We start from the raw sequence: 25,155 nt of genomic DNA, 5'->3' as shown, positions 1-25,155 counted from the left end.
GCTCAACACTACCCATGACTTCTGAGGGAGACCCAGCTTTCTCACACTGGGCCCTACATTACGCTGAAAAACTTGTTGGTAGACTTCTGACTTCATAATGCCATGCACACAGTCAAGCAGTCCAGTGCCAGAGGTAGCAAAGCAACCCCAAAACATCAGGGAACCTCCGCCATGTTTGACTGTAGGGACTGTGTTTTTTTCTTTGAATGCCTCTTTTCTTCTCCTGTAAACTCTATGTTGATGCCTTTACCCAAAAAGCTCTACTTTTGTCTCATCTGACCAGAGAACATTCTTCCAAAACGTTTTAGGCTTTTTCAGGTAAGTTTTGGCAAACTCCAGTCTGGCTTTTTTATGTCTCAGGGTAAAAAGTGGGGTCTTCCTGGGTCTCCTAACATACAGTCCCTTATCATTCAGACGCCGATGAATAGTACGGGTTGACACTGTTGTACCCTCAGACTGCAGGGCAGCTTGAACTTGTTTGGATGTTAGTCGAGGTTCTTATTCCAACATCCGCACAATCTTGCATTGAAATCTCTTATCAATTTTTCTTTTCCATCCATATCTAGGGAGGTTAGCCACAGTGCCATGCGTTTCAAACTTCTTGATGACACTGCGCACGGTAGACACAGGAACATTCAGGTCTTTGGAGATGGACATGTAGCCTTGAGATTGCTCATGCTTCCTCACAATTTGGTTTCTCAAGTCCTCAGACAGTTCTTTGGTCTTCTTTCTTTTCTCCATGCTCAATGTGGTACACACAAGGACACAGGACAGAGGTTGAGTCAACTTTAATCCATGTCAACTGGCTGCAAGTGTGATTTAGTTATTGCCAACACCTGTTAGGTGCCACAGGTAAGTTACAGGTGCTGTTAATTACACAAATGAGAGAAGCATCACATGATTTTTCGAACAGTGCCAATACTTTTGTCCACCCTCTTTTTTATGTTTGGGGTGGAATTATATCCAGTTTGGCTTTAGGACAATTCTTTTTGTGTTTTTTTCATTTAAGACAAATTAAATGAAGATAATAATACCAAAGAATTTGTGTTTGCAATCATTTTCAGGTAGAAACTGAGTATTATCTGACAGAATTGCAGGGGTGTCAATACTTTTGGCCACAACTGTACATAGAGCAGTTACGGGAGTAGCTACAATTATTACCTAATATCATAAAAGAGAGCAGGAAGCAGGGGCTTGTGGGAAATGTAATGTCACATTCAGGACCACCATCAGAGCATTACCATCCTTACTTGTGTTTGAGGCCCTGTCAGCAGAAGCAAGGAGGGGCCCTGGAGTGGCTTAGACACACTGGCAGCATGTCTCGCACAGTCTGGGCCTCATCTCTTTTACTTCTACACACCGGTCCCCAGGGGCAGAGGTGGCATTATGAGCTGGCTGTATCACTCCTGTCTGACATGGCAGCACTCATTGCAGCAGACTCCATGCACAAGGTCCTCAACACTAATTCTGTGCAGAGCTTGACGCCGCCTCCATCTTCTCTCACCTTCCTCCTACTCCTGACCTCGACAGCAGCAGCGACCGGTGCTCAGGAAGAACAGATTGGAGCCAGAAAAGGTCAGCAATTCTGTGCTGTCACCATGCTGCCTCCTAGTAGCTCTAGAACTAGGGCTGGACCCCCAGGCCCCACTATTCCTGTGGGAACAAGCTGCCAGCACTGCACTGCCCTACACTGTCCTGAATAACAATAGTACTGGTTAGAATTCTGCTGTGCAAGATATTTTCCCGTACTCACATCACCAAAGACAGTCTGGACCAGGGTAGGGGAAGGGGTGAACCAGTGTCTGCACTGGAAGATGAAACAGTCGCTCATAGTCTTCTGCTTTACTGGGGACTCGTGAAATTTGCCCTGGTTTTTTGCTGTCCTGGGTTGATGGGGCAGGTGGTGAAAGCCCTGCTGCAGCATAGGAAAGTATATACAGTATAATAATGTGAGTATGATAGTGGATGTATACAGTGTATGTCATATATAGTGTACAGTATATATGTTTCCTTGTTTGTTAATGAGTGTGTATGGTTATACTGCATATGATCCTTTTATATGTCATTGTAACGGGCTGGGTAGTGGAACCACTGTGCCAAAGCCCAAGAAATGACTAGGAGCTAACGACACCGAGATTGGAGGATAGACAAGGGAGGTGGTCCAGATGCTACTCCTGGACTGACCTTGGGTAGATGGCAACTGACCCCTAGGAACAGGAAGCTGGGGTGGCCAGATGGAATGTCCTACAGATTCAGGGAGGCAGAGTAAGATGACAGGAACCACAGATGAAGACAGGACCGGCTGTCAGAGAGATGAACACTGGCACATGCAACTGGACCTGCTGCCGCTGTGGTGAACACTGGTTGGTGCAACTGGACCGGCTGAACTTGAGGTGAGCACTGGCAGGAGCAGATGGCTCAGCTGCAGTTGAGGTGAGCACTGGCTGGAGCAGAAGGCTTGGCTGCCATTGAAGTGAGCACTGGCGGGTGCAAACAGACTGGCTGCCTTTGAGGTGAACATTGGCAAGTGAACTGGACCGGCTGCCATTGAAGTGAGCCCTGGCGGATGCATCTGGACCGGCTGCCATTGAGGTGAGCACTAGTCGGTACAACTGAACTGGCTACCATTGAGGTGACAAATGGAGGGTGCAGCAGGCTCGGATGCCATTGAGGGGAGCACTAGCGGGTGCAACTGGACCTTCTGCCATTGAGATGAGCACTGGCGGAAGCAGCGGGACTGGCTGCCATTGAGATGAGAACTGGTGGGTGCAGTGGAACTGGCTAACCTTGAGATGAGCACTGGTAGGTGCAACTGAGCCGGCTACTGTTGAGGTGAACACTGGCAAATGCAACTGGACTGTCTGCTGTTGAGGTGAGCGCTGGTGAGTGCAACTGGACCGGCTGCAAGCACTGTTGGGTGCAGCAGGCTTGGCTGCTATTGAGGTGAGCACAAGTGGGTGCAATTTTACCGGCTACTGTTGAGGTGAGCACTGGCGGGTGCAGCAGTCTCAGCTGCCGTTGAGATGAGCACTGGCAGGTGCAACTGGACCGGCTGCCGTTGAAGTAAGCTCTGGTGGGTGCAACTGGGCCGGCTGCAATTGAGATGAGCACTAGTGAGTGCAATTTGACCTGCTGCCATTGAGGTGAGCACTGGAGGGTACAACTGGACTGGCTGCCGTTGAGATAAACCCTGGCAAATGCAACTGGACCGTCTGCCGTTGAAGTAAGTACTGGTGGGTTTAACTGGGCCAGCTGCCATTGAGGTGAGCTCTAGCGGGTGCAGCTGGAGCGGCTGCCATTGAGGTGAGCTCTAGCGGGTGCAACTGGACCGGCCGCCGATGGGGTGAACCCTGGCGGCTGCAGCAGGCTTGGCAGCCATTGAGGTGAGCACTATCTGATGCAACTGGATCAGCTGTCGTTCAGGTGAGTGATGGCGGGTGCAGCAGGCTCGGCTTTATTGATGTGAGCACTAGTGGGTTCTACTGCCATTAAGATGAGCACTGGTAGGTGCAACTGGATCAGATGCTGTTAAGGTGAACCTGGCAAAAGCAACTGGACCAGCTGCCGTTGATGTAAGCGCTGGTGGGTGCAGCAGGCTTGGCTGCTATTGAGGTGGGCACTAGTGAGTGCAATTTGACTGGCTGCCATTGAGGTGAGCACTGACGAGTGCAGCAGGCTTAGCTGCCATTGAGATGAACACTGGTGGATGCAGCGGAACTGACTTCCATTGAGATTAGCACTGGTAGGTCAGCTGGACCGGCTGACGTTGAGGTGAACTCTGGCGAATGCAACTGGACTGGTTGCCATTGAAGTAAGCACTGGTGGGTACAAATGGGCTGGCTGCCATTGAGGCGAGCACTAATGGGTGCAGCGGGACCGGCTGCCGTTAAGGTGAACACACACTGGTGAGTGAAATTGGACCGGCTGCTTTTGAAGTGAGCAATGGTGGGTGCAGCAGACTCGGCTGCCATTGAGGTGAGAACTAGCGGGTGCAGCAGGCTTGGCTGCTATTGAGGTGAACTCTAGTTGGTGCAATTTAACCAGCTGCCATTGAGGTGAGAACTGGAGGGTGAAGCAGACTCAGCTGCTGGTGAAATGAGCACTGGTAGGTGCAACTGGACCCACTGTCATTGAGGAGAACATTGGCAAAGGCAACTGGACCAGCTGCCGTTGAAGTAAGCGCTGGTGGGTGCAACTGGGCCTGCTGCCACTGACGTGAGCTCTGGCGGGTGCAACTGGATCGGCTGCCATTGAGGTGAGCTCTAGCTGGTGTAACTGGACCAGCTGCCAATGAGGTGATCACTACCCGATGCAACTGGATTGGCTGCTGTTCATGTGAGCGATGGCAGGTGCAGCAGACTCAAATGCCATTGATGTCAGCACTTGTGGTGTTAGGCGTCGGGTTCCTGTCGCTGCACAGCAGGAATCCCGAGCTTTGCCTTCTGCGGTCTCCCATTCCTCTCCGGCCGCAGTGGGGCCTACTCAGCGGACTCGTCGATCCCAGCGCTCTGCTCACACCAGCATTGTAAGTTTGGTTGCTGCCGCCACCTCTGGTCCAGCTATAGCAACGCATGTTGGTCAGCAGCAAGCAACTCCGGGGACTAAGTCCTCCTGTCAGTCCACTGAGCATGCCCATGGGACGATCTCTCATTGGAGATCGGAGTTCACATGCTCAGGTCCTTCTCCAGCTCAGATTGGACCATCAGGAAGGTCAGGAAGGTCCCGGAAGGACACTGCTATAAAAGGTTCACATGGACGCTTGGCCATGCGCTAAAATAGACTTTTGTTGAGACTTGTGTGAGTGATGGCTGATGCATGAAACTGGTGACTGACTCATTAAATAACCCCTTCCTTTGATACGTATGTGTTAGGGTTAGTTTAGCCTGAGTCAGCCTCATGGTGGCAAAGCATGTGCCACAGTGCTCCAGTCCAGCACAAAGGTTAGCGCCATAGTGTCACCATATCTCCCATACCTCTGGGTGGTGCGAGTTTATCCACTGTTCCCCGTGACAGCTAACAGGGCACAGCACTTTCCTAGCGTCACTCTCTAGCGCCGCTTCAGCAGCTCTGTGCGCAAGTGAGTCTAGCAGGACTCTGACTCCATGTCTCTGGGCAGAGTTCTGTGACCACATCGCTTGCGCTCACATTATATTAGTGCGACCTTCTGAGGTAACAGGGTTCGCCTCGCACACTCTGAGTGAGGTAACCTGAGCATGCTACTATTCGCCGTTGTCTAGCAGCTGATTTCATCACTGCACGGTGGACCCCAGGCTGCGAATGCACCTCAATAACTTCTATATTGTTTGGTGCGTTCCGCCAGCCTAACAAGCGGGTGCAACTGGACCAGCTGCCATTGAGATGAGCCCTGGTAGGTGCAATTAGACTGGCTGCCATTGAGGTAAACATTGGCAGGTTCAGCAGGCTCACCTGCCATTGAGGTGAAAACTGGCGAGTGAAACTGGACCGGCTGCTTTCAAGCTGAGCTCTGGTGGCTGCATCAGGCTCGGCTGCCATTGAGGTGAGCACTATTGGGTAAAACTGGACCAGCTGTCATTGAGGTGAAAACTAGCGGGTGAAGCAGGCTTGGTTGCTATTAAGGTGAGCAATAGTGGGTGCAATTTGACCGGCTGCTGTTGAGATGAGCTCTGGCAGATGCAGCGGGACCGGCTGCCGTTGAGTTGAGCACTGGTAGGTGCAACTGAAGCAGCTGCTGTTGAGGTTAACACTGGCGGGTTCAGCAGGCTTGGCTCCTATTGAGGTGAGCACTAGTGGGTGCAATTTGACTGGCTGCCATTGAGATGAGCACTAGCAGATGCAGAGAAACCGGCTGCCTTTGAAATGAGCTCTGGCGGGTGCAACTGGACTGGATGCTGTTGAGGTGAAAACTGGCGGGTGAAACTGGACCGGCTACCTTTGAGGTGAGCACTGGTAGGTGCAGCAGGCTCGACTGCCATTGAAGTGAGCAGTAGCGGGTGCAACTGGACCTGCTGCTGTTGAGGTGAGCACTGGGGGGTGCAGCAGGATCCGCTGCCATTTAGATGAGCACTGGTGGATGCAGCGGGGCCGGCTGCCATTGAGATGTGCATTGATAGGTGCAACTGGACCATCTGCCATTGAGGTGAACAATGGCAAATGCAACTGGACAGGCTGCCATTGAAGCACTGGTGGGTGCAACTGGGCAGGCTGCCTTCAAGGTGAGCTCTGGCGGGTGCAACTGGACCGGCTGCCGATGAGATGAGCACTTGCGGCTGCAGCAGGCTTTGCGAGCACTACCCTATGCAACTGGATCGGCTGCTGTTCATGTGAGCGATGGCGGGTGCAGCAGGCTGAGCTGCCATTGATGTGAGCACTAGCGGGTGCAACAGGACCGGCTGCCGTTGAGATGACCACTGGTAGGTGCAATTAGGCCGGCTGCAGTTGAGGTGAACACTGGTGGATTCAGCAGGCTCGGCTGCCATTGAGGTGAGCACTGGTGGGTGCAACTGGACCGGCTGCTGTTGAGGTGAAAACTGGTGGGTGAAACTGTACTGGCTGCCTTTGAGGTGAGCACTGGTAGGTGCAACAAGCTCTGCTGCCGTTGATATGAGCACTGGTAGGAGCAGAGTGACCGACTGCCATTGAGGTGAGCTCTGGTGTGTGCAGCTCGACAGGCTGACCTTGAGATGAGAATTAGTAGGTGCAACTGGACCGGATACCATTGAGGTGAACACTGGCAAATGCAACTGGATCGGCTGCCGTTGAGGTGAGGGCTGGCGGGTGCAGCATGCTCGGCTGTCATTGAGGTGAGCATTAGCCGCTGCACCTGGACCGGCTGCCGTTGAGGTGAGCAGTGGTGAGTGCAACTGTACCGGCTGCCATTGAAGTGAGCAATAGCGGGTGCTGTTGTGAGTTCATTCTCTGGTCCATCAGTAATGAGTTCTCCTTCCAGACTCACTCTGGTGGTAACAGGAGGTAGTGAGGCTGATTTAATCAGTAGAGATCTACCACCTGATAATGAGGATGACGATTGGACCTCAGGAATCTTAGACTGGATTTAAGACAGCCGACGCCCTAGTCAGTGCTGGTGATTGCTTCTGCTTTCCAGGTCTTGGTTTTCAGCTCTGTTCCAGCCTTTTCAAGCTAAGTGTTTTTGCTAATGTTCACACTTGATTTTGTTGGTCTATTCAGTTTTTTGTGTGTTCAGCCAGCCCCGGCTGGGGCTGTGATGAATTTCTACTCTTATTTATCTGTATTTGCCAATTTGCTTTTAGTCCCTTACTAGATTGGCCTCTTTTTGCTCTGTCTCAGAATATTTCAGAGTGCTGATATAGAGGGAGAAGTCTAGTGACTTCAGGGTTAATTTTGTTATCAGAAGTGTTGGACATTATTTTTGTAGGGTTTTTTGGCAGATTGCAGACAGTGTCTTTCCTTTCCTATCCTTTATAGTTAGTTTGGGCCCCATCGTTTGCTCAGCCTATTTTCCTGCCTGTGTTTGTGTTTTCATGTTGTTTCACCGTCAATACATGTGTGGGGGCTGTCTATTCCTTTGGGGTCTGCTCTGGGGCAGCTAGTTTTCCCCTTTTCTTGCTTTAGGCTTATTTAGCTCTCCGGTGGTGACTAGGCCTCTAGATCATCGTAGGAATGCTCCACTGCTACTGCTAGTTGTGTGGTTAGGATCAGGGATCTGCAATCTGCATAGTTACCAACCTCTCTGGTTTTCTGGGACTTAGCTTTTTGTTGTCCTCCTTGGTGACCCATTCATAACAGGGTGCACCTGGACCTGCTGCCGTTGAGGTGAGCGCTGGCAGGTGGAGCATGCTTGGCTTCCGTTGAGGTGAGCACTAGCCGGTGCACCTAGACTGGCTGCCGTTGAGGTGAGCGCTGGTGAGTGCAACTCTACCGGCTGCCAACTGGGTGAGCACTGGTGAGTGCAGCAGACTCGGCTGCCATTGAGATGAGCTCTAGTGGGTGCAACTTGACCGGCTGCCATTGAGGTGAACACTGGCAAATGCAACTGGACCAGCTGCCATTGAAGTAAGCATGGTGGATGCAATTGGGCCGATTGCCATTGAGGTGTGCTCTGGCGGGTGCAACTGGGTGGGCTGCAGATGAGGTGAGCACTGGCAGCTGCAGCAGGCTTGGCTGCTGTTGAGGTGAGCACTACCCTATGCAGCTGGATCAGCTGCCGTTCATGTGAGCGATGGTGATTGCAGCAGGCTCGGCTGCCATTGATGTGACCACAAGCAGGTGCAACCTGACCGGCTCCCGTTGAGATTAGCACTGGTAGCCGCAATTAGACCGGCTGCAGTTGAGGTGAACCCTGGCGGATTCAGCAGGCTCAGCTGCCATTGATGTAAGCACTTGTGGGTGCAACTGAACCGGCTGCTGTTGAGGTGAAAACTGGTGGGTGAAACTGGACTGGCTGCCGTTGAGGTGAGCACTGGTGAGTGCAACTGGACCGGCTGCCATTGAGGTGAGCACTAGCGGGTGCAGCAGGCTCAGCTGTCATTGAGGTGAACACTGGCAAATGCAACTGAACCAGCTGCCATTGAAGTAAGAACTGATGGGTGTAGCAGGCTTGACTGCTATTGAGGTGAGCACTAGTTGGTGCAATTTGACCGGCTGCCATTGAAGTAAGCACTGGTGGGTGCAACAGGCTCGGCTGCCGTTGAGATGAGCACTGGCGGATGGAGCGGGACCAGCTGTCATTGAGGTGAGAACCTGTACGTGCAACTGGACTGGCTGCCGTTGAGGTGAACATGGCAAATTCAACTGGACCAGCAGTCGTTTAAGTAAGCACTGGTGGGTGCAACTGGGCTGGCTGCCTTTGAAGTGAGCACTAGTGGGTGCAATCTGACCGTCTGCCATTGAGGTATGCATTGGTGGTTGCAGTAGGCTCGGCTGCCGTTACGGTGAGCACTAGCAGGTGCAACTGGACCGGCTGCCACTGAGGTGAGCTCTGGTAGGTGCATAAGGCTCGGTTGCAATTGAGATGAGCTCTGGTGGGGGAAACTGAACCGCCTGCAGTTGAGATGAGCGTGGAGGTTGCAACTACACCAGCTGCAGTTGAGGAGAGCTCTGGCGGGTGCAACTGAACCGGCTGCTGTTGAGGTGAACAATGGCAAATGCAACTGGACTGGCTGCTGTTGAAGTAAGCACTGGTCGTTGCAACTGGGCCCGCTGCCATTGAAGTGAGCTCTAGCCGGTGTAACTGGACTGGCAGCCACTGAGGTGAGCACTGGCGGCCTAGTGGGTTCAGCAGGCTTGGCTCCCATTGAGATGAGCTTTGGGGGGTGCAGCAGGCTCAGCTGCCGTTGAGGTGAGCACTGGTGGGAGCAACTGGACTGGCTGCTGTTGAGATAAGCTCTGGTGGGTTCAATTGGACCACCTGCAGTTGAGGTGAGCCCTAGCAGGTGCAATTGGACCTGCTTGTTAGGCGTCGGGTTCCTGGCACTGCACAGTGGGAATCCAGAGCCAGACATCCTGCGGTCTTTCATTCTCCTCCGACCGCTCAGACTCCTGCTCAGCAATCTCGGCGAGCCAGGCATTCCCCTCAGACTCGTTCTGTGAGCCTGGATGTTGCTGCCACCTCTGGTGCAGCAATGGTAGCGCAACCTGCTTTGCAGGGAACTGCTCCAGAGGCTAAGTCCTCGTGCCGTGCTACTGGGCATGCCCACAACTTGTCCTCTCAGTGGAGAGCAGGGGTCACATGTTCAGGTCCTATGTCGGATCTGATTGGTCCTTCCCAAAGTACTGGAAGGTCCCGGAAGCGCTTGGCTATAAAAAGCCCGCATGGCGGCTCGGCCATGCGCTAGTGTAGCATATTATTCTGTGTGTGTATGGTGATGGATGCATGGACTGGTGTCTGACTCATTATGAAACCCCTACCCTCTGATATTACGAGTGGTGACCGAGTGTGAATAGTCAGCTCCAGGGTTGTGGCAAGCTACACGCCACTTGCTCCACACCTACACTAGCGTCCGTCGGCGCCCGGTCCTCGGCGCCGACGGTTGCGGCTTTTCTCTGCCGCTGCGCTGTATTAACAGCAACTATTGGTCTTCGCAGCTGCGACGCCACACGCAGGCCTCTGTGACACTAACAGGGCCTGTGCCTTTGCTTTTGTGTTCTCCAAGCCACTCTGTGTTTGTACGGAGTCGCCCTTAGCGTTCGGGTGACGTTAACCCGAGCGCAGTCCCACACCTACTAGGTGCATCTGCCATTGTTCAGCAGCGGTCTTGTCACCTACCGCTCGGTGGACCCCGGGCGGCGAACGCACCTACTATTATTTATATTTGGTGCGTTCCGCCGACCCTAACATTACACTAGCGCCAGGGTCTGTCTGGCAATGGCAGACGTGCAGCAGCTGCAGCGCTACATTAGGCAGCTGGAGAGCAGGTTGGCGGCTATTGAGAGCACCAACTCAGCTGCAAATGCTGTGCTAGCTGCTGCTCAGACAGTCGCTGAGGCAGTCTCACGTGCGCCCACACTTTTGCCCTTGCCGACAATGTCTCGCTTCCCGCTCCCCGATAAGTTTTCGGGTGATAGTGCCTCCTGTAGGGGATTCGTTAGTCAGTGCTCCATTCAGCTGGAGTTGCTGGCTGCATGGTTTCCTACAGAGCGGGCTAAGGTGGGATTTATTGTCTCCCTGTTGTCTGGCCGGGTATTACAGTGGGCCACGCCATTGTGGGAACGTGATTATCCCATGGTACAGGGAGCTGCTCAGCTCCTCGCGGCTCTGAAGCAAGTCTTCTTGGGACCACGGGTCACACACGATACGGCTCTCCAACTGTTATCCTTAACACAAGGGTCACTTTCGGTTAGCCATCATGCTGTCCAGTTTCGGACACTGGCTTCCGAGTTAGAGTGGCCGGACAAAGTGTTGGTCCCGGTGTTTTGGAGAGGCCTGGCTGAGCATGTAAAAGATGCTCTAGCTACTAGGGAAATTCCCACAAGTCTGGAGGAGTTGATCGCCGTTTCCACCCGCATTGATCTCCGCTTCACGGAGCGCGGTTTGGAATGAGCGCAACCCAGACGTAGGGTTAATTTGGCTCCCACCTTTACCGAGCCGCTGATATATCCCGCACAGGAGCTTCCTTCCTCTGAGCCTATGGAGGTGTTTCGCACCGGCTCTAAGTTGCATCCGATGCGAAGCTCTGTGCGCTGTTATCAGTGCCGACAGTTTGGCCACTCGGCTGGCACATGCCCTCAGCGGCCGAAAAGATGACCACATTCAGTGGCCGTAGGTGGTGGTCAATCCAAGGTGGGACCCTTTTCACCCAAACCGGTGTTCCGGGGTACATTAGATAGTGGGTCCTCCACCTGGGAGGCAGAGGTCACCCTGGATTCTGGGGCCGAGGGGAACTTTATGTCCTCGACTTTTGCCCAGAGACACGCTATCCCTCTGGTGTTACTCTCCCAACCTCTGACCATTAGGGTGGTAAATGGGGCACCGTTACCGTCTCAGGTGACCCATCAGACAGCCCCACTCGGACTCTCTATTTCACACTCACATCAGGAGACTCTGTCCCTGCTTATTATGCCCAATGGCATCGATCAGGTGCTCCTCGGAGTTCCCTGGCTTCGTTGCCGCTCCCCTCATATTGACTGGGCTTCGGGGAGGATAATGGGCTGGGGCAAGGACTGTGAGGGAAGGTGCCTGAGGGGCAGCGTTCAGTTGGCTTCCACTGAAGTGCCTGCGGATCTCTCCGCGCTCCCCAAACCCTACCACCAGTACGCGGACGTCTTCTCTAAGAAGTCTGCGGAGACGCTCCCGCCGCACCGTTCCTATGATTGCCAGATTGATCTCCTGCCAGGCACAGAGCCTCCCCGAGGCTGTGTTTACCCCTTATCACTCCCTGAGACGGAGGCTATGTCCCAATATATCCGGGAGAACCTGGCTAGGGGTTTCATCAGAAAATCTGTGTCACCGGCTGGTGCAGGGTTCTTCTTCGTACAGAAGAAGAACGGAGAGTTACGCCCCTGCATTGACTACCGAGGTCTCAATGCTATCACGGTTAAAAACAAATACCCCCTACCATTGATCTCGGAGTTATTTGACAGGTTGCGGAGGGCCCGGATCTTTACTAAATTAGATCTGCGGGGTGCATACAACCTGATCCGCATTCGTGAAGGAGACGAATGGAAGACAGCTTTTAATACCAGGGATGGCCATTACGAATACCTGGTTATGCCCTTTGGCCTTTGTAATGCGCCAGCTGTCTTCCAAGATTTTGTCAACGACGTCTTCCGCGACATGCTCTCTACCTCGGTGGTGGTCTATTTGGATGACATACTCATCTTTTCGCCAGATTTGACCACCCACCGGAGAGACGTCTGCAGGGTCTTCGACCGTCTGCGGGCGAACTCGCTATTTGCCAAGCTGGAGAAGTGCCAGTTTGAGCAGGAGTCCTTGCCGTTCCTGGGCTATATCATCTCGGCCCAGGGGCTGGCCATGGATCCTGCCAAACTACAAGCGGTAATGGACTGGCAGGAGCCCCATTCCCTCAAAGCGGTGCAGCGCTTTTTGGGGTTCGTGAATTACTACCGCCAGTTCATACCACACTTTTCCACACTGGTGGCTCCTTTGGTTGCTCTCACCAAGAAGGGGGCTAACCCCAATGCTTGGTCAGAACATGTCTCCAAGGCCTTCTCGGCTATAAAATCACATTTTGCTGGCGCTCCCATATTACATCGTCCCGATGTGGATAAGCCGTTTATCCTTGAGGTAGACGCTTCTTCCGTCGGTGCAGGAGCAGTCCTTTATCAAAAGGATGCTCAAGGTCGGAAGCATCCCTGCTTCTTCTATTCCAAGACCTTCTCACCGGCGGAGAAAAATTACTCCATCGGCGACAGGGAGCTGCTAGCCATGAAGTTGGCTTTTTCATTATGAAACCCCTACCCTCTGATATTACGAGTGGTGACCGAGTGTGAATAGTCAGCTCCAGGGTTGTGGCAAGCTACATGCCACTTGCTCCGCACCTACACTAGCGTCCGTCGGCGCCCGGTCCTCGGCGCCGACGCTTGCAGCTTTTCTCTGCCGCTGCGCTGTATTAACAGCAACTATTGGTCTTTGCGGCTGCGACGCCACACGCAGGCCTCTGTGACACTAACAGGACCTGTGCCTTTGCTTTTGTGTTCTCCAAGCCACTCTGTGTTTGTACGGAGTCGCCCTTAGCGTTCGGGTGACGTTAACCCGAGCGCAGTCCCGCACCTACTAGGTGCATCTGCCATTGTTCAGCAGCGGTCTTGTCACCTACCGCACGGTGGACCCCGGGCGGCAAACGCACCTACTATTATTTATATTTGGTGCGTTCCGCCGACCCTAACACTGCTGCCATTGAGATGAGCACTAACGGGTGCAACTGAACTGGCTGTCATTGAGGTGAGCTCTGGCTGGTGTAGCAGGCTCAGCTGCCATTGAGGTGAGCAATAGTGGATGCAGCAGGCTGAGATACAAGCACTTGAACCTGAGATCTGACTAGACTTAGGAAAACAAACTGATAGGAAGGAATGAAGGAAGGGTGCAGCAGGACTGGATGCTGTTGAGATGGGCACTGGTATATTCAAGTGGACCAACTGCCATTGAAGTAAGCACTTGTGGGTGCAGAAGGCTTTGCTGCCGTTGAGGTGAGCACTAACGGGTAGTGTTGAGCATTCCGATACTGCAAATATTGGGTATCGGCCGATACTGAGTTCCGATACTTTTTGCATATCGAATACCGGAATCGGAAGTTCCCATAATGCTATTACCCAGTTTGATTTGATTCAGCCAATGAGGAATCCTCAGAAGCGTGGGCACATCCTGTTAGGCATGTAGGCATGTTAACTAATGGCATGGCTGTGATTGGCTGCTGAAATGATGTCATGATGCACTATAAAAGCCGCAGCCACCATTTTGGGTTCACTGTGCTGTGAATTCAGTTAGGGACAGGCTGCTGTTCAAGACTCTGAGAGACAGTTAGAGATAGCGATTTGCTATATAATATTGTGCTTTACCCAGGCTACATTATCAACCACTGTAGCTTTCTTTTGCCTTGCAGCGCTGTTCACAGCTGTCTGCAAGGTCTGTGTGTGTGAGTGCAGCTCACGCTGTAGTGTGTTCTGCACCACCTTTGGTTGTAGTCAGCTCAGTGTGCGTCACTGCCTCATGCATAGTCCTTTTTTTGTTTTATTGCTGCTCATTTTTCTTGATTTTTCCTATCAGTGTGCTTTCATACGTATCCATCTACATAGGTTGCAAACACTATAGGAGTAGATAGCGGAGCCTTTCTGCAGCCTTTCAGTGCTAGTGCCCAGTTCTCTGCACTGTTCACGGCTGTCTGTGAGGCCTCTGTGTGTGAGTGCAGATCACGCTGTAGTGTGTTCTGCAGCCACCTCTAGTTGTAGTCCACTCAGCGTGCGTCACTGCCTCATACATAGTCCTTTTTTTGTTTTATTGCACCTCATTTTTCCTGATTTTTTCTCCTATTAGTGTCATTCCATCCGTATCCATCTACATTGGTTTGTTGCAAACACTATAGGAGTAGATAGCGGACCCTTTCTTCTGGCTTGTGGCCTGCAGCCCCAGCCAGGTTGGTATTAGCCTATTTTTTGTAGCCTCATCTATTGCATTGTAGGTTACCTTCCTGCATTGTAATAGCTACAAAAAGTGGGAATGTGGACAGAGCGGGAGACTTAGCTGGACACACATCAGGGGATCAGCTGACGTTACTGAACCCCAGTAACACAAGAACAAGTGTTGATTGTGCACACGGCACTTCTGAGCAGCAACTGGCAGTGTTGGAGGCCAGGGTAAATACTAGAGACAGAGTGGAGCCAGAGGCCTAATTGGAGCACGTTTAAAATCAGTTGTAGTCTACAACAAATATTAAACTTGATGAAATTAGGCCTCAGCCTACACCCTGATTGGCCCTGGTCTACAACACCACCAGTTGCTGCTCAAAAGTGCCATCTGCACAGTCAACATATGCTCCAGTGTTATTGGGGTTCAGAATTGTCATCTGATCCCCAGCTGTGTGCCCGGCAATTTCTCCTGCTCTGTCCACACTCACACAACTACAGATTTTAAACTTGCTCCAATTAGGCCTCTGTCTTCACTCTGTTTGTAGTATTTTCCCTGGGTTCTAGCACCACCAGCTGTTTCCCGGCATTGTCTTTGGCACAGGTACTCCGTCCTGCCCAGCCTGGTTCCAGCACGCCTGCTGTTTCCGGGTAGTGTCAACGTCACTTTGCCTCCAAAACTTTGTCATGTCGTGTTGCGGTCGGGTTAGCCGACTCTATGGTGCCTGCAGTTTAAGGGCTTTCTATGTGGGATGCGGGATCTGGTAACAAAGGCTGGTTCCGTAGTGCCAATAGGACAAGGACCCCCTGTAGGACTGAGGGTTTCGGTAACTGTGGCTGGCTCACGGCCTTGCAACTTTGTTTGTCATGGTTACCTTCTGCTACCCATCCGGGTTCCAGTACCGTCAGCTGGTTCTTGGCAGTGCCTTTGGCTTAAGTGCCTCCTTCTTGGTATCCGAGTTCCAGCAATGTCTGCTGGTCCTTGGTAGTGCTTTCTAGCACAGGTACCTCCTGCTTAGTAACCAGGTTCCAGCACCATCAGCTGATCCTCGGTAGTGCCATTGGCTCTTGTTCCTTCTGCTGCCCCTCCAGGTTCCAGCACCTTCAGCTGGTCCTCGGTAGTTACATGGACTCTTGTAGCTTCTGCTACCCATTCAGGTTCCAGCACCGTCAGCTGGTTCTCGGCAGTGTCTTTGGCATGGGTACTCCCTCCTGCCCAGCCTGGTTCCAGCACGCCAGCTGTTTCCGGGTAGTGTCAACGTCACTTTGCCACCAATACGTTGTCCTGTCGAGTTGCGGTCGGGTTAGCCGAGTCTATGGTGCCTGCAGTTTAAGTGCTTCCTATGTGGGCTGCAGGATCTGGCAATAAAGGCTGGTTCCGTAGTGCCAACAGGACAAGCACCCCCTGTAGGACTGTGGGTTTTGGTAACTGCGGCCGGCTCGCGGCCTTGCAACTTTGTTTTTCTTGGGTACCTTCTGCTACCCATCTGGGTTCCAGTACCATCAGCTGGCTCTCGGCAGTGCCTTTGGCTTAGGTGCCTCCTTCTCGGTATCCAAGTTCCAGCAACGTCTGCTGGTCCTTGGTAGTGCTTTCTAGCACAGGTAGCTCCTGCTTAGTAACCGGGTTCCAGTACCGTCAGCTGGTCCTCGGTAGTGCCATTGGCTCTTGTTCCTTCTGCTGCCCCTCCGGGTTCCAGCACCATCAGCTGGCCCTCGGTAGTTCCATTGGCTCTTGCAGCTTCTGCTACCCATCCGGGTTCCAGCACCGTCAGCTGGTTCTCGGCAGTGCCTTTGGCTTAGGTGCCTCCTTCTTGGTAACCGAGTTCCAGCAACGTCTGCTGGTCCTTGGTAGTGCTTTCTAGCACAGGTACCTCCTGCTTAGTAACCAGGTTCCAGCACCATCAGCTGATCCTCGGTAGTGCCATTGGCTCTTGTTCCTTCTGCTGCCCCTCCGGGTTCCAGCACCGCCAGCTGGTCCTCGGTAGTTCCATTGGCTCTTGCAGCTTCTGCTACCCATCCGGTTTCCAGCACCGTCAGCTGGTTCTCGGCAGTGCCTCCTTCTCGGTATCCGAGTTCCAGCAACGTCTGCTGGTCCTTGGTAGTGCTTTCTAGCACAGGTACCTCCTGCTTAGTAACCGGGTTCCAGTACCATCAGCTGGTCCTCGGTAGTGCCATTGGCTCTTGTTCCTTCTGCTACCCATCCAGGTTCCAGTACCATCAGCTGGTTCTCGGCAGTTCCTCAGCCTTCTTGTACCTTCTGCTACATTTCCAAGTTCAAGCTTTTGGAAATGGTTTTTGGTAATCACTCTGGATCTCCCTGACGACGACCCTGAAGTCGACGACCCTGAAGAACACCCCGAAGAAGACGACGACCACGAAAACGATGACCCTGAAGACGACGACCCAGAAGACCACCCCGAAGAAGACCAAAAGATGACCCTGAAGAAGATGACCAAGACGACAAAGAACATGAAGACAACCACCAAGATACAGAACAACAAGAGACCGAAGACCAAGAAGCAGAAGACCAAGAAGCAGAAGAACAAAAAGCAGAAGAATATTAAGCATAAGACTAAAAATCAGCAAAAGATATTATCTAAATTATAAGAAGAAGAAGACTAAGCAGTGTATGAGGGTGAGTCCGTTCCTCCTCGTGGTGCCCCTGGAAAATGCCTGCTGCTGCAGGCCAAACTGAACGCGGACAAATCCTGTTGTAAATCTTTTGTGACAGGCAGAACGGAAGGTGTAATCTTCAAACTTTTATAGATAACAACTACAGGAATGCCTGTCACAAATAAGAATATGATGAACAAGAAGAATAGGAAGAAGATGAAGAAGTAGAATATGAAGAAGAATAATAGTTGAATAAGAAGAATATGAAGAATGTAAAAAAAAAGGAATAATAGGAAGAAGGTGAAGAAGAAGATGAATAAGGTGAAGAAGTTGATGAAAAAGATGCTGCTCCTGCTGAGGATCATGAAGGAGAAAATGTGGGAGAAGTAAAAAAGAAGGTGAAGAGCATGGAAGTAGTAAAACATACATATCTGACAAAATATAAAAAAGGTTAACATAGTCAATATCTTTGTAACTCCAAACGTCTTAAAAAAAAATTAATTCCAGCTTTTCCATTTGATTGGGCTAAACCTCTATGCCTTTAATGTCTCCTCCACCTCCCCCAGTACATTCTACATTATTCTTAGTTGTTTTCCTTCATGTAGAATAACCCTACAAGGAAAGACAGGGTTTATTTTAATTCCGATATTTCTGTCCCATTGACTAGCATTGGCTTCCGGTATCGGAATCGGCGATATTCGATACTGTTTGGGTATCGGTCCGATCCAATATTTCATGATATCGGACAGTATCGCTCAACACTACTAACGGGTGCAACTGAACTGGCTGCCATTGAGGTGAGCACTGGCAGGTGCAGCAGGCTCAGCTGCCGTTGAGGTGAGAACTAGCGGGTGAAACTGGACTCGCTGCCGTTGAGAACTGGTGGGTGCAGCAGGCTTGGCTGCCATTGAGGTGAGCACTGGCGGGTACAGAGGCTGAGATACAAGCTCTGGGACCAGGAAGGAAGGAAAGCAACATCAATTCATTGCTTTGGAAGCAAGGCTTCTCTTCCACACTGGGAGGAGCTAAGACTGTCATTTGCATGCCATGGAAAAATTGCCAATGCGGCTCTCGCAAGGGCTCACCTCAATGGCAGCCAGTCAAGATGCACCCACTAGTGCTCATCTCAATGGCAGCTGAGCCTTCTGCACCCACCATTGCTATTGAGATGAAAACTGGTGAGTGAAACTGGATTGGCTGCCCTTGAGGGGGGCCCTAGGGGGTGCAACTGGACTGGATGACGTTGAGTTGAGAACTGGCGGTGCAGCAGGCTTGGCTGCCATTGAGATGAGCACTGGTGGATGCAACTGGACCAGCTGTCATTGAGGAGAACTGGCTGGAGAAACTGGACCGGCTGCCATTAAGGTGAGCACTGGTGGTTGCAGCAGGCTCGGCTGCCATTTGGGTGAGCACTAGCTAATGCAACTGAAACAGCTGCCGTTGAGGTGAGCACTGGTGGGTTCAGCAGGCTTGACTGCCATTGAGATGAGCACTGTGGGGTGCAGCGGGACTGGCTGCCATGGAGTTGAGCACTGGTAGGTGCAACTGGACCAGCTGCCATTGAGGTAAGCACTGGCAGGTGCATAAGACTTGGCTGCCATTGAGATGAGCACAGGTGGGTGCAACTGGACCGGCTGCAGTTCAGATGAGCTCTGGAAGGTGCAACTAGACCAGTTGCAGTTGAGGAGAGCTTTGGCGGGTGCAGCAGGATCAGCTGCCAATGAGGTGAGCACTGGTGGGTGAAACTGGACTGCCTGCTGTTAAGGGGAGAGCTGGAGGGTGCAGCAGGCTCGGCTGCTGTTGACATGAACAAGGGTAGGTGCAACTTGATCGGCTGCAGTTGAGATGAGCACTGGTGGGTGCAACTGGACTGGCTGCAGTTGAAGAGAGCACTGGCAGGTGCAGCAGGCTTGGCTGCAGTTGAGGAGAGCTGTTGTGAGTTCATTTTCCCCTTCACCTTTGATGTCTGATGAACTCCCTCTGCTGGTGAAGGGAGGTAGTGAAATTGATTTGGATGGGAAGAACCTGTCATCTGAACAGGTGGAGTGTGATTGGACATCCGGAATCTCTGAGTGGATATAAGGCAGCCGCCGCCCTGCAGGGTTGCTGGTGATCCTTTCTGCTCTGAGCTCTTGCATCCAGTTTAGTTCCTGTCTCCTAAAAGCTAAATTTTTGCCCTGCTATTATTCCATGAGATTTTGTCTGGTTTACTTAGTGTTTGTGTTCAGCCAGCCCTTGCTGTAACTGGCTGAATTCCATTTTTGTCTCTGATCAGTTGATCTCTTTGCTCTGTTTTCAGAATATACCTGAGTGCTGATATAGTGATTTTGAAGTCTAGCGACTTCAGGGCCTTTTTTCCTGTCAGACTGTTGGGACATTTTTGGTAGGGTTTTTGAGGATTGCAGCCAGCATCTTTTCTGTCCTTTCCTATCTAGTTAGTTGGGCCCCATCATTTGCTCAGCCTGTCTTTCTGTCTGTGTTTGTGTTTTCATCTGTTTTTCACCAACAATACATGTTGGGGGCTGTCTATTGCTTTGGAGTCTGCTCTGGGGCAGTTTAGATTTCCCCTTTCTTTCTTTAGGTTTATTTAGTTCTCCGGCTGTGACGAGGGGTCTAGGACCACCGTAGGAACCCCCCACGGCTACTGTTAGCTGTGGTGAATAGGATCAGGGGTCTGCAATCCGCTAGTTACCAACCTCTCCGGTTTTCTGGACGTAGCTTGTATTTTTGTTTTCTCCTCCTCCGGTGACTCATTCATAACAGAATCACCAGCCATACCGCAGATTCTACGGTAATAGCAGGAGAGAATTGTAGGAGGGAGAAAAAAAAAAAAGAGTGTCAGAATTTTTTTTTTTTGTGTATATTTTTTCCTCTATTTCTCTGAGGCCGTAGGGGTAATTTTTTCTTAATGGAGATTAAGCAATTGTCTGATCGTGTGGAGCAGCTCACTGCTGAAGTGCGGGGAATTTAAGCCTATTTCATGGTATGCAAATGCCAGAGTCTTAGTTCCTCCCAGTGTGGAAGAGAAGCCTTGCTTCCCACAGGAATGGATTGATGTTTGTTGCCTGGAGCAGGAGAGAGTGAGGGGATCTGCCTGTAATTGCCAAAAACTACATCTTTCCTGAGCCCTTAGAATGTGGAAGCCCAGGATGCCTGGAAGCAGTGTGGGAGGGCTAGTGGTGATTTGGAACTCATCATAGCTTAAAAAAGCTCTGCCTTGGAAGTGAGAAGGCCTTAGTCACCTCAGTTCCTTCAACTTTGCGCAGTGGTAATATCGTAGCCCATGAGGTTTAACCAAGGTGTCATTATTGCTAAATGAAATCTTTTCCCAATACCCTGCCGTGTTAACTTGAAATACAGTCAGCTTTGGCAATTTTTGTTGGTCTCTCAGGAGACTTAGTCTATGGTATGCAAATGACAGTCTTAGCTCCTGCCAGTGTGGAAGAAAAGCCTTGCTTCTCACAGCAATGGATTGATGTTTGTTTTCTGGAGCAGAAGGAGAGAGTGAGGCAATCTGCCTGTAATTGCCAAAAATTGTTTTTCCTGAGCCCTTAGCATGTGGAAGCACAGGATGCCTGGAAGCAGCGTGGGAGGGCTAGTGGTGATTTGGAACTCAACATGGCTTAAACAAGTTCTGCCTTGGAAGTGGGAAGCCCTTGATCACCTCAGTTGGTTCATCTTTGCGCAGTGGCAATATCGTAGCCCAATGAGGTTTAACTGAGGCGTGATTATTGGTAATTGAAAACTTTTCCCTGTACCCTGCCATGATGACTTGAAATACAGTCAGCTTTGGCAATTTTTGTTGGTCTCTCAGGAGACTTAATCCATTGTATGCAAATGACTGTCTTAGCTCCTCCCAGTGTGGAAGAGAAGCCTTGCTTCCCAAAGCAATGGGTTGGTGTTTGTTGCCTGGAGCAGAAGAAGAGAGTGAGGCGATCTACCTGTAATTGCCAAAAATTACATCTTAACTGAGCCCTTAGAATGTGGAAGCCCAGGATGCCTGGAAGCAGTGTGGGAGGGCTAGTGAGGATTTGGAACTCACCATTGCTTAAACAAGCACTGCTTTGGAAGCAGGAAGGCCTTGGTCACAACAGTTCTTTTAACTTTGCGCAGTGGCAATATCGTAGCCCATGAGATTTAAACGAGGCGTGATTATTGCTAATTGAAAACATTTCCCAATACCCCACCATGATGACTTGAAATACAGTCAGCTTTGGCAATTTTTTGTTGGTCTCTCAGGAGACTTAATCCATTGTATGCAAATGACAGAGTCTTAGCTCCTCCCAGCGTGGAAGAAAATCCTTGCTTCCTACAGCAATGGATGGATGTTTGTTGCCTGGAGCTGAAGGGGAGAGTGAGGCGATCTGCCTGTAATTGCCAAAAATTACATATTAACTGAGCCCTTAGAATGTGGAAGCCCAGGATGCCTGGAAGCAGCGTGGGAGGGATAGTGGGGATTTGGAACTCACCATAGCTTAAATAAGCTCTACCTTGGAAGCGGGAAGGCCTTGGTCACAACAGTTGTTTCAACTTTACACCGTGGCAATATCGTAGCCTATGAGGATTAACCTAGGTGTGATTATTAGAGTTGAGCGAAACGGGTCGAAAAATTTCAAAAGTCGCAGATTTTTGGCAGCGTCGGGTGTCATGAAATGAAACCGACCCTAGGATGAGGTCGGCCAAGAGGTCGGTGACTTACGCGCCAAAGTCGCGTTTCAAAAGTTTGTTTTGCGCTCTTTTTCAGCCAATCAGGATCCACGGACACTGTGGGCAACGTGATGACATAGGCACGGGTCACCACCATCTTTCAGAAGGTCATGCAAGTGATTGGCTTGCTTTGGTGGGCATCACAGGGGGTATAAAAGGGCGTGCACGCCGACCACCATCTTACTTCTGCCGATCTTAGCATAGGGAGAGGTTGATGCTGATTCTGTAGGGAGAGTGTTAGGCAGGGAAGAAGAAAAAAAAACTGCTTCTGCTGCTAGCGATTGTGCCTGTACAACACACCAGTCACTGTGTGTGCAGTGCAAGGGGAGGCTATATTGTGGTGTATGAGTGGTGTTGGTTGTTGGGCTGCCTTCTAAGGCTTCCTGACAGCTGCATTGCTGTTCACCCACTGCTCTGCAAACTGCTTTTTTTAAAAGCAATCCCAATTTTTTTTTTTGTCCTGCTGAGGTACTGAGCGTGCATTTTTTCACACCATACAGCGGTGTACGCTCCTCACACAGTACCGTGTAAGGGCTGTTATCACAGCCACAGTGAAGCTATCTGTGTCACTCTGTGAGAATAAGTCGAGGACATGGTCCGTTCTTACAGACCTGCACTCTAGGGAGATTCCTACTCTGCCCAATTCTACATACACCTTGTAGTTTGTGATATACTAGCCAATTTCTGCCTGTGACATAGCGCTGTGATATTCAGTGGGCCTCACACAATCCAAAAGTGTCCAGTGTCCACAAGTGTCTGCAGAAATTCAAAATCTCCCTTATCCTCTAGTCACTTTGGTCACAGCTGTGCCATGGAGCCTGTGACATAGCGCTCAGATATTCAGTGGGTCTCACACAATCCAAGTGTCCAGTGTCTGCAGAAATTCAAAATCTCACTTATCCTCTAGTCACTTTGGTCACAGCTGTGCCATCGAGCCAGTGACATAGCGCTCAGATATTCAGTGGGTCTCACACAATCCAAAAGTGTCCAGTGTCCACAAGTGTCTGCAGAAATTCAAAATCTCCCTTATCCTCTAGTCACTTTGGTCACAGCTGTGCCATCGAGCCTGTGACATAGCGCTCAGATATTCAGTGGGCCTCACACAATCCAAAAGTGTCCAGTGTCCACAAGTGTCTGCAGAAATTCAAAATTTCCCTTATCCTCTAGTCACTTTGGTCACAGCTGTGCCATCGAGCCTGTGACATAGCGCTCAGATATTCAGTGGGCCTCACACAATCCAAAAGTGTCCAGTGTCTGCAGAAATTCAAAATCTCACTTATCCTCTAGTCACTTTGGTCACAGCTGTGCCATCGAGCCTGTGACATAGCGCTCAGATATTCAGTGGGCCTCACACAATCCAAAAGTGTCCAGTGTCCACAAGTGTCTGCAGAAATTCAAAATCTCACTTATCCTCTAGTCACTTTGGTCACAGCTGTGCCATCGAGCCTGTGACATAGCGCTCAGATATTCAGTGGGCCTCACACAATCCAAAAGTGTCCAGTGTCCACTAGTGTGAGCAGAAATTCAAAATCTCACTTATCCTCTAGTCACTTTGGTCACAGCTGTGCCATCGAGCCTGTGACATAGCGCTCAGATATTCAGTGGGCCTCACACAATCCAAAAGTGTCCAGTGTCCACAAGTGTCTGCAGAAATTCAAAATTTCACTTATCCTCTAGTCACTTTGGTCACAGCTGTGCCATCGAGCCTGTGACATAGCGCTCAGATATTCAGTGGGCCTCACACAATCCAAAAGTGTCCAGTGTCCACAAGTGTCTGCAGAAATTCAAAATCTCACTTATACTCTAGTCACTTTGGTCACAGCTGTGCCATAGAGCCTGTGACATAGCGCTCATATATTCAGTGGGCCTCACACAATCCAAAAGTGTCCAGTGTCCACTAGTGTGAGCAGAAATTCAAAATCTCACTTATCCTCTAGTCACTTTGGTCACAGCTGTGCCATCGAGCCTGTGACATAGCGCTCAGATATTCAGTGGGTCTCACACAATCCAAAAGTGTCCAGTGTCCACAAGTGTCTGCAGAAATTCAAAATCTCACTTATCCTCTAGTCACTTTGGTCACAGCTGTGCCATCGAGCCTGTGACATAGCACTCAGATATTCAGTGGGCCTCACACAATCCAAAAGTGTCCAGTGTCCACAAGTGTCTGCAGAAATTCAAAATCTCACTTATCCTCTAGTCACTTTGGTCACAGCTGTGCCATCGAGCCTGTGACATAGCGCTAAGATATTCAGTGGGCCTCACACAATCCAAAAGTGTCCAGTGTCCACAAGTGTCTGCAGAAATTCAAAATCTCACTTATCCTCTAGTCACTTTGGTCACAGCTGTGCCATCGAGCCTGTGACATAGCGCTCAGATATTCAGTGGGCCTCACACAATCCAAAAGTGTCCAGTATCCACTATTGTGAGCAGAAATTCAAAATCTCCCCTGTCCTATAGACACCTTGTACCTTGTTTTACATTACTATATAGTTTGTTGGATTTTGTCTACATTTCTACCAAAAATGAGGAAGGCTGGTGGAAGAGACCGTGGAATTGGGCGGGGGTTGGCAGCTGGTAACGATGGTGTTGGTGGTGGATCTGATGGTAGTGGCAAGAGCAAAATAGGACCGAATGCAGGAGGTGTTGAGCCTGCGTCATCGTCTGGCTCCATAAGGCTTCGAAGGCTTAGTTTTCTAGAAGTTGGCAAACCGCTTTTAAAGCCAGAGCATCAGGAAAAAGTTTTGTCTTACATTGCTGACTCAGCCTCCAGCTCTATCGCCTCCTCTTCTTCAGTTGTAAAAAGTAAAAGCACTGAGTCGTCATTGGAGGCTCATGTTCATGAACCACACCTTTCCTTGTGTCCTTCACCCCAATCAAGATTGAAGGATGACGCAGGCCATACTACTGATTACTCCATGGAGCTGTTTTCACATACCATGCCTGGATTATCAAGTCAAATGGTGAATTACCCAGGCCAAGATGAATCTGACATGGAGTGCACTGATGCACAGCCGCTGATGGATGATTCTGCTGGTACATTCACTCAGAGCACTACATTGTCCTCGCAGTGTACAGAGCCAGATTCTGACCCTGATGAGACTCAGGTGCCCCTTCCCGCACACTATACCACCATACACGGTGACACAGAGGAAGGTGCACATGACAATAAAGAGGAGGTGATGGATGACCCAGTTGTTGACCCAGATTGGCATCCATTGGGGGAAGAGGGTGCTGCTTCCAATAGCTCAGATGAGGAGCATCCACAGCAGACATCGACATCGCAACAGCTGTTATCTG

The 25,155-nt window shown here is 50.8% G+C and overlaps 3 non-coding genes across 3 annotated transcripts; all 3 read left to right on the top strand.

The window, feature by feature from the left end:
- Positions 1 to 20,405: 20,405 nt before the first annotated feature.
- Positions 20,406 to 20,546, top strand: LOC141062685 (U4 spliceosomal RNA). The gene has a single exon (XR_012224428.1). It is a non-coding gene; the product is annotated as a U4 spliceosomal RNA (small nuclear RNA).
- Positions 20,547 to 20,827: 281 nt separating this feature from the next.
- On the top strand, positions 20,828 to 20,969 carry LOC141062436 (U4 spliceosomal RNA). Its single transcript, XR_012224204.1, has one exon. It is a non-coding gene; the product is annotated as a U4 spliceosomal RNA (small nuclear RNA).
- A 283-nt stretch (positions 20,970 to 21,252) lies between these two features.
- Positions 21,253 to 21,394, top strand: LOC141062536 (U4 spliceosomal RNA). The gene has a single exon (XR_012224294.1). It is a non-coding gene; the product is annotated as a U4 spliceosomal RNA (small nuclear RNA).
- The last annotated feature ends 3,761 nt before the right edge of the window (positions 21,395 to 25,155 follow it).

This window comes from Dendrobates tinctorius, unplaced genomic scaffold, assembly GCF_039654945.1.
Source record: "Dendrobates tinctorius isolate UK_male_01 unplaced genomic scaffold, ASM3965494v1 ptg000245l, whole genome shotgun sequence".
NCBI lineage: Eukaryota > Metazoa > Chordata > Amphibia > Anura > Dendrobatidae > Dendrobates > Dendrobates tinctorius.
This window is presented reverse-complemented; position numbering and strand designations above follow the sequence as displayed.